This window comes from Elephantulus edwardii, unplaced genomic scaffold, assembly GCF_000299155.1.
Source record: "Elephantulus edwardii isolate Elephantulus edwardi_28Jun2011 unplaced genomic scaffold, EleEdw1.0 scaffold00159, whole genome shotgun sequence".
In the NCBI taxonomy this organism is placed as follows: Eukaryota; Metazoa; Chordata; class Mammalia; order Macroscelidea; family Macroscelididae; genus Elephantulus; species Elephantulus edwardii.
In genome coordinates this window covers 6,921,489-6,930,515 of record NW_006399909.1, presented here as the reverse complement: position 1 = coordinate 6,930,515, position 9,027 = coordinate 6,921,489, and the positions used below count along the sequence as shown (strand labels likewise).

Here is a 9,027-nt window from a genome sequence, read left to right as displayed (position 1 = left end):
TTTAGAACAGTGGCATTATGTAGTATTTGTCCTTTTGTGATTGAGATATTTCACTTAGCATAATGTCCTCCATGGTCACCCATTTGTAAAAATATTTTCTGAGTTCTTTGTTTTTTAATGCTGCTAATAGTCCATTATGTGACTATATCACAGCTTCTCTTTCCATTCATTTGTCCATAGCACTTGGTTTGTTTCCAGCTTTTTGCTATTGTGAACAGAGCAGCAAAAAAACAGATGAGCATATATCTCTGCTTGGGTGGCAATTCTGGTTTCTTCAGGGTATGTTCCTGAAAGTGGAATTGCTGGGTAAAATGGTATTTCTATTTCCTACTTGTTGAGAAAGTGCCATACTGCCTTCCATAGTGGTTGCAACATTTTACACTTCCACCAACAGTGATTCCAATTTCTCCACAACCCTACAGTATTTGTTCTTTGCCCCTCCACCTTATTATTTTTTTTTTCGTTTCAAAACTCAGTATATTTTAAAGTAATAATTTTGACAGACTAGTTAACCATTTATTCACATTGTTGACAATCCAAGATTTAATCCTAAGGAAGGGATAAGATAGCATCTAAGAACATTCAGATAGCAACAGGAAGTTGCAAAAGTACAGCATTGATTTCAAAACAAGAGATTGGTTTTGTTTCTATTACCTAGCATCATTACTTTTTCTGCTAAAACAATGAAAACTAAACAAATTAAATGCATGGTGATTTATCTTTTGTTGATTTTTACAGGTGATCCTTTGATGTTGAGTTTATCCATAAAAATGTTTAATTTTCTTCCATTTTCAATGGCTGGACTTCGTCGAGGTTTCTCCCGTCTTTTAAGTTCTCGAAATCCTGAATTCTCATGACCAACACTTGGCATCCTTGTGTTTTCCAGGTTATGCCATCTTCCCCCTGGTCTATACTTCAGAATTTCATTTTGCCACACATCATCAAAAGCATGGGTATCACTTTCACTCATGTTGATGAATTCCTGATTCACTTCCTCATCTCCAGTCTTCTTGTTCTTTGACCTCTTAATGACATGAGCTCGATCATGGACATGATGACCAACAGCCATTTTTTCTAATCCAGTATCAGAATCGCTCAAAGTTCATCTAGTTTCCTTGATTCCTCCTGGAGCCCGACGAGTTTGAGATGATGCCTGGAAAACTTTTGGTGGTTCATCACCTTATGGCACAGCGAGAAAGTATGCAACAGATGATGAGAAGCTTTACTGAACATTTTGGAAGAGACATGTACAGCATCTCTGATGGCAGAGGAAGAGCTCTTAATCATAGGAGATATGATGATGATGATGATGATGATGATGATGATGATGATGATGATGGAAATGTCTTGACTCATACAGATGTCAGCCTTTTTCAGGCAATGGACCGAATGACTTTATATATATATGCGAAATAGTATGCAGGAATTGCAAAGGAACTTTGGTCACCTTCCAATGGATCCAAACAGACATTCAATTTGTTCTTCCTCTGTTAGGACCTACTCTAAAGTCCCTCCACCTTTCTGAGCATTATGTCCTTCTCCAAGGAATAGCCTTTCATAGCAACACGTCCTAAGTGTGGGAGATGAAGCTTCATCATCTTACCACCAAGAAGTACCCTTTTATCTTCAAGACACACTTGTTTGTTCGTTTTCAAGTCCGTAGGACATTCAGTGCTCTTCTCCAATATCACACTTCAAAGTCTCTATTTTTCTGTCATCCTTGTTCAATGTCCAGTTCCATGTGCATAGTAATTTATTGAAAAGATCATGGTTTGAATCAGACACACCATAGTTCTCAAACTAACATCCCTGCTCCTCAATAATTTGGAGAAATCCGTGGATGTACACTTTTCTACTGCAATGTGCCTTCTGACTTCCTGACTGCTGCTATCAGGATAATGGAGCCAAGTAAGGATAGAGGGTTAGTAAAAAAAGAGGAAGACCCTCACGTAGATAGACTGTTATGGTGGCTGTAACAATGGGATCAATCACAGTAGTGACTGTGAGAATAACAAAAGAGTAGGAAGTTATTTTATTTTCTGTTGTTAGAGGCACTATTCACCAGAACCAAGTAAATGGCACATAACAGAAACATGGCATCTTTGAGCGATGAGTGTGGATGCAAGTAAAATGAAATGCTTGACACCTTCCATATTTCTCTATTTATAATGATGTTGTGAGGACTTTGCTATACTTCAGTTGTGAGGACCTTTTTCATTTTTGTGAAAGTATGATTCTTTTTTTGGTTTCTTTTAAATTTTTATTTTATACTGGTTTACTTACAAATTTCAAATACACTGTTTTTCACAGTGGATCACTCCCATTTCCTTCATACACACACACACACACACACACACAAATTGTGTGACCCTATGAATAATCCCCCACTCATCTTCACCACTCTGTTCAAATCCCCTCCCCTCCCTCCTTGGATCCTCATACTCCTTCTATAATCATGGTCTTATATATAGTATTTGTTTTTAATAGGACTGAGTTCACTTTGCATAATGCTCTCCAGTCCCTTCGAAGTAAATATCATTCTTGACTTAAGGCTGTAGTCCTTGATCTCCATCGGTAAGTTATGTACTTTAACAAACAAAGTTTATCATTTAGTGTCATGGATTGTTAGTCTTCCTCCAAATGTAATGATTTGTCCTTCATATATTCCAGCTTCTTGAATTATTTGTCCAACACAGCGATTAAATAATTACTGTAAAATGATACAAATTTGATGCATACCTTTCCTGATTTTAAACTAGGTAATATCTCATTTCTCTGTCTAAATAAATTTCTCTTTGTCTATTCAGTTTCAATATGAATGTAATAAAGATTATTGGAATTTCCACTCATCACAATAATATCCATAATTTGTTATTGGTTATAGAGTTGATTGTCCTGGCATCGTGATTAAAGCACAGTTAAAACTTTCAGGTATTCTGTTCTTCCAAGAAAAATTCATGCGATATCAACAAAGTTATCTCTCGTTTTATATCTTATTCTTAAGATAAAGTGGATTTCAGGAACTTCCCAGTTTGCACACTGTGGCAAACTATTTTTAAATTATCTTCAAAAAATTCTTTACTTGGATGTGCTATTTATGATACTGCTTCATATTTCTGCTTTGTGTTGGATCATCATTCTTGGCAATGACATAAATACAGACTTCTTCCAGTTGGCTGGCCAGTTAACTGTCTTTGATTACTTTTGGCGTAGAGAAGTATGCCCTTTTCCTGGTTTTATAAATTTGTTGAAACTTCAGTTGGTATTCTAACATTTCCTGGAATTAAGTTTTTTCACTAGTACCTTCAGTTCAGCTTAAGCTCCTTTCAATAGAAACAATAGTATAGATTTTTTTATTAGTAGTAGTAGGAGTATTTTTTATATGCTGCTCATAAAACAGACTTCAACAAATTCTTTTTAGTGGAGCATCTGCATTCCATCTTCTGATGGTACTTTTTTGTATCTTTCAGTATTTTTCTAATAGAATCCTTCATTATAGAAACTCAAATCTTGACTTTTCCACATCAATTTGAGATTCATCATGTATGTTATAGTCCCTTTTAGTTTTCTAACGCTATGTTTTTGCTTATGCCATTTTAATAATTTATCTTCCCAAGCTAGCTTGTGAAATATTCTGGTCAGCTATTTTTCTCCATCATTTTTTCCAGTTTCCTCAGGTACTCCATGTTCAAGGATAAGTTTCAGTATCTGTGCTGACATTTGTTTTGGACTTAAATGTCTTTTCTTTTTTACAAGGAGTTTTGCTTTATTCTTGCAGATCTTCTTGATATTGTCCTGCAACTGCTCTGGTCTTTAAACTCAATCACTGCAGTGGAAATGAATCCAGCTCATAATGTCCTTCCATGCAAACTCCAAGGTTAGAAAGTTTTATTGGAGGTTGGCTACTATTGTTTGACATCGAGTTGGACTCGGCCTATAGCTGACCCTCCAGCAGGTTTTCAGAGGCAGTAAATTGCTGAAAAGGAAATTACCCACTCTTCTACAGTAGGTCAGTTGGTAGTTTCAAACCACATCCCTTCAAGATTGCTTCATAACAATAGGCCACTAGAGTTCTCTCACAGGAGATTTCCCACATATATCATGAGAAGCAGCAGGTGCAGTGTTGTTGTGCACTGTCAAGTTGGAACTGACCCATAGCTGACCCTCTAGCAAGTTTTCAAAGGCTGTTAATTGCACAAGTGGAGTTTGTCTTTCCTTGTCCCATGGAGAAGCTGGTGGATTTGAAGTGTGTGCCTTCAGGACTGCAGCACAGCTTCTTACCTCTAGGCCACCAGAAGCCTGATATGCTATGATTAAGAATTGTGTGCCAAGTTTTTAAAGACCATGAATTTTATTTTTAATATTATTGATGTGATGTAACAAAATAGAGAAATACAAGCAACCTAATAAGGATATTATATGATAATTTGGGGGGAAATATCTTTGCAGTAAGCCTGCAACCTTGAATATGGACTGAAGCTCAACATCAAGAAAACAAAGATTCTCACCCCTGGGCCAAATGGCATCATTATGATGTTGTTGTTGTTGTTGTTTGGTGCCGTCGAGTCATAGACAACTCATAGCGACCCTATGAATGAATGGCCTGAGCACTGTTCGTACAAAGGGTTTCTGGAGGCACGCCATTTCGGAAGTGGATGCTGCTCCTACTTCCAGGCTTGTTTTAGTCGGGAAGCTCCAGCCAAGCCTGTCCACCATGGGTAACTATTACCACGATTGGCATATCACTGTCACAGTGTTCAGCATCACAGCAACACGAGTTCCCTCTGTACAGCAATGCAAAGACCAGTGCTATACCACCTAGAAGAATGCTTGACAGGAAAACAATTTGAACCTGGCCGAGGACCCCAGATGAAAATCACCCACCTTCGGCTTGGTAGCATAACTTCCAGCATTATGATAGATGGTGAAAAGATCGAGATTGTTAACACCTTTAGTTTGCTTGGCTCCACAATGAACACTCTTGATATCAGGAGCCAGGAAACCAAGAGACAACTTGGATTGGGAAAGTCGGCTGTCAGGGACATCTCCAGAGTATTGAAGAGCAATGATGTTAATGTAAAAACTAAGGTGTGCGTGATCCAGACCTTGGTATTTGCAATTTCCTAGGGACAAGAGAAAGAGAATTGATTATGCCTTTGAGCTGTGGTGCTAGAGAAGAGTATTGAATATACCATGGACTGCTAGGAGAACAAAGAGATTGAGCCTAGAGAGGGTGAAGCCCAGCTGCTCCTTGGAAGCAAGAATTCTGAGGCTTCGTCTGACATACTTAGGGCATATTATAAAAATGGACTAGTCCTTGGAGAGGCACACCATGCTTGGAAGGGTAGAGGGATGGAGAAAGAGAGGGAGATCATCAACAAGATAGATTGATTTAGTGACTGGGGTAATAAGGATGGATGTGTTGGCGCAGAATAGAGTAGGTTTCAGGCTATTGTACACAGGGTTGCATTGAGTCACAAGCAACTTGAAGGCACATAACAACAACCACACAGTATACCTAGGTTGTTGTTGTTATGGTCCATCGAGTCACTTGCGACTCATAGTGACTCTATGTACAAGAGCCCTAAATGCTATTCTATCCTGTGCCAACCTTGCCATCTCCAACACACTCATTCCTACCAGCCCAATCACAGAATCGATCAAACTCGCCAAGGGTCTTCCTCTCCTGCCTGTCCTTCCATTCTCCCAAACATGTTGTCCCTCTCCAAGGATAAGTCCCTCCTTGCAACATGCCCAAAGTATGTCAGACGAAGCTTCAGAATCCTTGACTCCAAGGAGCATTCCAGCTTCACCTTCTCCAGGACAAACCTGTTTGTTCTCCTTGCAGTCCATTGTACATTCAGTACTCTTCTCCAGCACCACAGCTCAAAGGCATCGATTCTCTTTCTATCATCCCTAGTCACCGTCTAACTCTCCTATGCATAGCACATAATTGCAAAGAATATAGCCTGGATCAGGAGCACCTTAGTCTCCAACCTGATATTGTTATTCCTCAGTATTCTTGAGAGGTCTCTGACAGCTGACTTTCCCAATGCAATTCATCTCTTGATTTCCTGGCTGCTGGTACCAAGAACGTAGACTGTGGAGCCAAGTAAACTAAAACTGTTAACTATCTCAATCTCTTCACCATCCATACTGATGATGCCAATTGGCCCAGTGGTGAGAATTTTTGTTTTCTTGATGTTGAGTTCAATTCTTATTGAAAATTGCAGTCCTTGACCTTCTGCAGCAAGCATTTCAGGTCCTCCTTAGTTTCAGCAAGCAGGGTTGTATCATCTGCATAGAGCAGGTTGTTGATGACTCTTCCAACAATCCTGATGCCACATTCCTCCTCATACAGCCCAGCATCTCAGATGATCTGTTCTGCATACAGATTGAAAAGGTATGGAGACCAAATACATCCCTGACAGACCTCCTTCTTGATTTTGAAACACGTAGTCTTTCCTTGCTCTGTTCTGATGACTGTCTCTTTGTCCATGTATAGATTTCACATAAGCACAATCAAATGTTCTGGGATTCCCATTCTTTTCAGAGTCAGTCACAGCTTGTTGTGATCCACAAAGTCAAAAGCCTTTGTATAGTTAATGAAGCACAGATAGACACTCCTCTAGTATTCTCTGCTTTCTACCAAGATCCATCTAACATTAGGTATAATATACCTAGGTTACAGATTTTATAAGGTAACACTAAAGAAGACTTTCGAATTCCCTTCATCTTTGTTGTTTTCAAAGAACTCTGGTGGCACAATGATTAAGGGCTTGGCTTCTACTTAAAAAGGTCAGTGGTTTAAATCCACCAACTTCTCTGCAGGAAAAATATGCAGCAGTCTGTTCCATAAAGATAGCAGCTCAGAAATAGCTACAGGACCGTTCACCTCTGTCCTTTACGGTTCCTATGAGTTAGAATCTGCTTGAGGGCAATGGGGTTTGTCACTAGCAATGCATTCTAATATGTGCTGCATAGAATGCAGAAATAGCCTAATATACAGCTTCTGTTTTCAAAGTAGAGAGGAAGGTAGGTCTTACACATTTTAATAAAATGTCCCCAAAATTGCAGAGAAGATTGGAAGAAAGAATAAAAGGTGCTTTGTGACTTTTTTTTTTAAGAATTTAAACCACTGTGTCACCCATCACACTCTCATGCTTTCATTCCTTATTTCGCCCCCTTCTCTTTCTGTTCTCTATGCTTTGCTTCTCTTGTTTAAAAAAAAAAAAAAGTAAAGCTGTAGACAATATACTGCTTGGGCCCTCTGATTGGTAAATTAGAATTTACGTTGGTTATGAATAGTACTTTGAAAATTAGAGGGTATTTCCCCAAATGCATGACTTTTCTTGTGATATTAGAACTCTTCTTAACTTTGAGTAGTCAGTCAATGCCTCTGTTGCTTGAAGCTAAGGGGTTTGTTATCTTTCTCTTTTCTTCCACTGGTTAATACTTTGGGGAGTTAAAATTTTAACTGAAATTAAAGTTCAAAAAGGAATTAATGAATATTTTGCAAAGTTCAAATACATTGTTTAACACACCATATCTTAGGGTCTCTTTGGGCAGGTTTTTATAGCAGGTCCTTGAGGGGGGAGGAGGGTAGTGAGGGACATTCCATTGTGGGGTTCACCCAGGTGGATGAGTTCATCACAATATATTGATTCCTTATTCCCCCTTGACCTTACAGAACTGACTGTTTGATTCTCTACTGGATTTCCAAGATTGTGACTACTTCCAAAGGAGACTGTTTTCTTCTTTACAGAAGCTGGAGGACGTGAAACACTAGAGAGGTTCAGCCTTTGGGTGTGCATTGCAACTCCCTAGGAAGTCAGCCACCAGAACTCTCTTTGCAGTTCTTAATATATTCAGTGGGGTTTTGTTGTTGTTGTATTGCCAATATCACCTTTCAAAGGTGTCTGTTCTTCCTCCTTCATTATTTATTATTCACCTTTCTCACATGAATTACATTATCAAAAATACCCCACTTATTGCTCAAGAATGAAAAAAAGATGAAATTATTGAGGCGGCAGGAGGAAGGGAGACTGAGACAAGGGGACAGGGCTCACCTTGAACTTCACCTTCAACCCCTTTTGAAAACCTGTAATTGTCTTGTTTTTACTTTCCATCGAGACCTTATAAACAATGGCTCTAGACCTTCCAAGATCCTGAGCCAAGGTCACCATATCTGACTCACCTGACTCCATTGTCATAGTCAAGGTGTCAGTCCATCTCAGTCAAGATTTTCTTCTCCCATGCCGACCTCCTCGATCAGTATGCCATCAATTTCTGGGGCCTTGGTTTTTGCTAATTCTTTCAGAGCAGCTTGAACTTCTTCCTTCAGCACCACAGGCTCTTGCTCATACATTGTTTCATGAAATGCTGTGTCCACCAATTCCTTTTGGTAAAATGACTTCTGTATACTCTTTCCATCTTCTTTTAATTCTTCCTGGATCATTTAATATTCTGCCTAAATCATCCTTAAGTATTGCAACTCGAGGTTTGAATTTGTTCTTCAGTTCCTTCAGCTTAAGAAATGCTGAGCAAGTTTGAGCTTTTTCATTTTCTGACTCCCAACTCCTTGAACATTTCATTGTAATACTTTACTTCGTCTTCCCGTGCTGCCCTCTGGAATCTTCTGTTCAACTCCTTAATATCTTGATTTCTTTTCTTTGCTTCGGCTTCTAGGCCCTCCAGTGCAATAGTGAGAATTTCTTCTGACATACATCTTGGTTTTTTCTTCCTCCTCTGGTTTTGCATTCTTCATAGATGATATTCTTGATATCCTCCCACAGCTCAGCTGGTCTTTGCTCATTAATAACCAAGGCCTCAATCCTGTTCCTGAGATGGTTTTGAAATTCAGGTGGGATAGACTCAAGGCAAAATTTTGGACTTGATTTAAGTTTCCTCAGCTTCAGCTTGAATTTTTATATGAGTAGTTGGTGTTCTGTTACATAATTGGCACCTGATTTAGTTTTCAAAGCTGATACTAAGCTTCTCCAGCAATTCTTTCCACAGATGTAATTG

General features: G+C 38.9%; 1 pseudogene; it reads right to left on the bottom strand.

The window, feature by feature from the left end:
- Positions 1-715: 715 nt before the first annotated feature.
- Positions 716-8,207, bottom strand: LOC102866790 (annotated as a pseudogene).
- Positions 8,208-9,027: the final 820 nt, after the last annotated feature.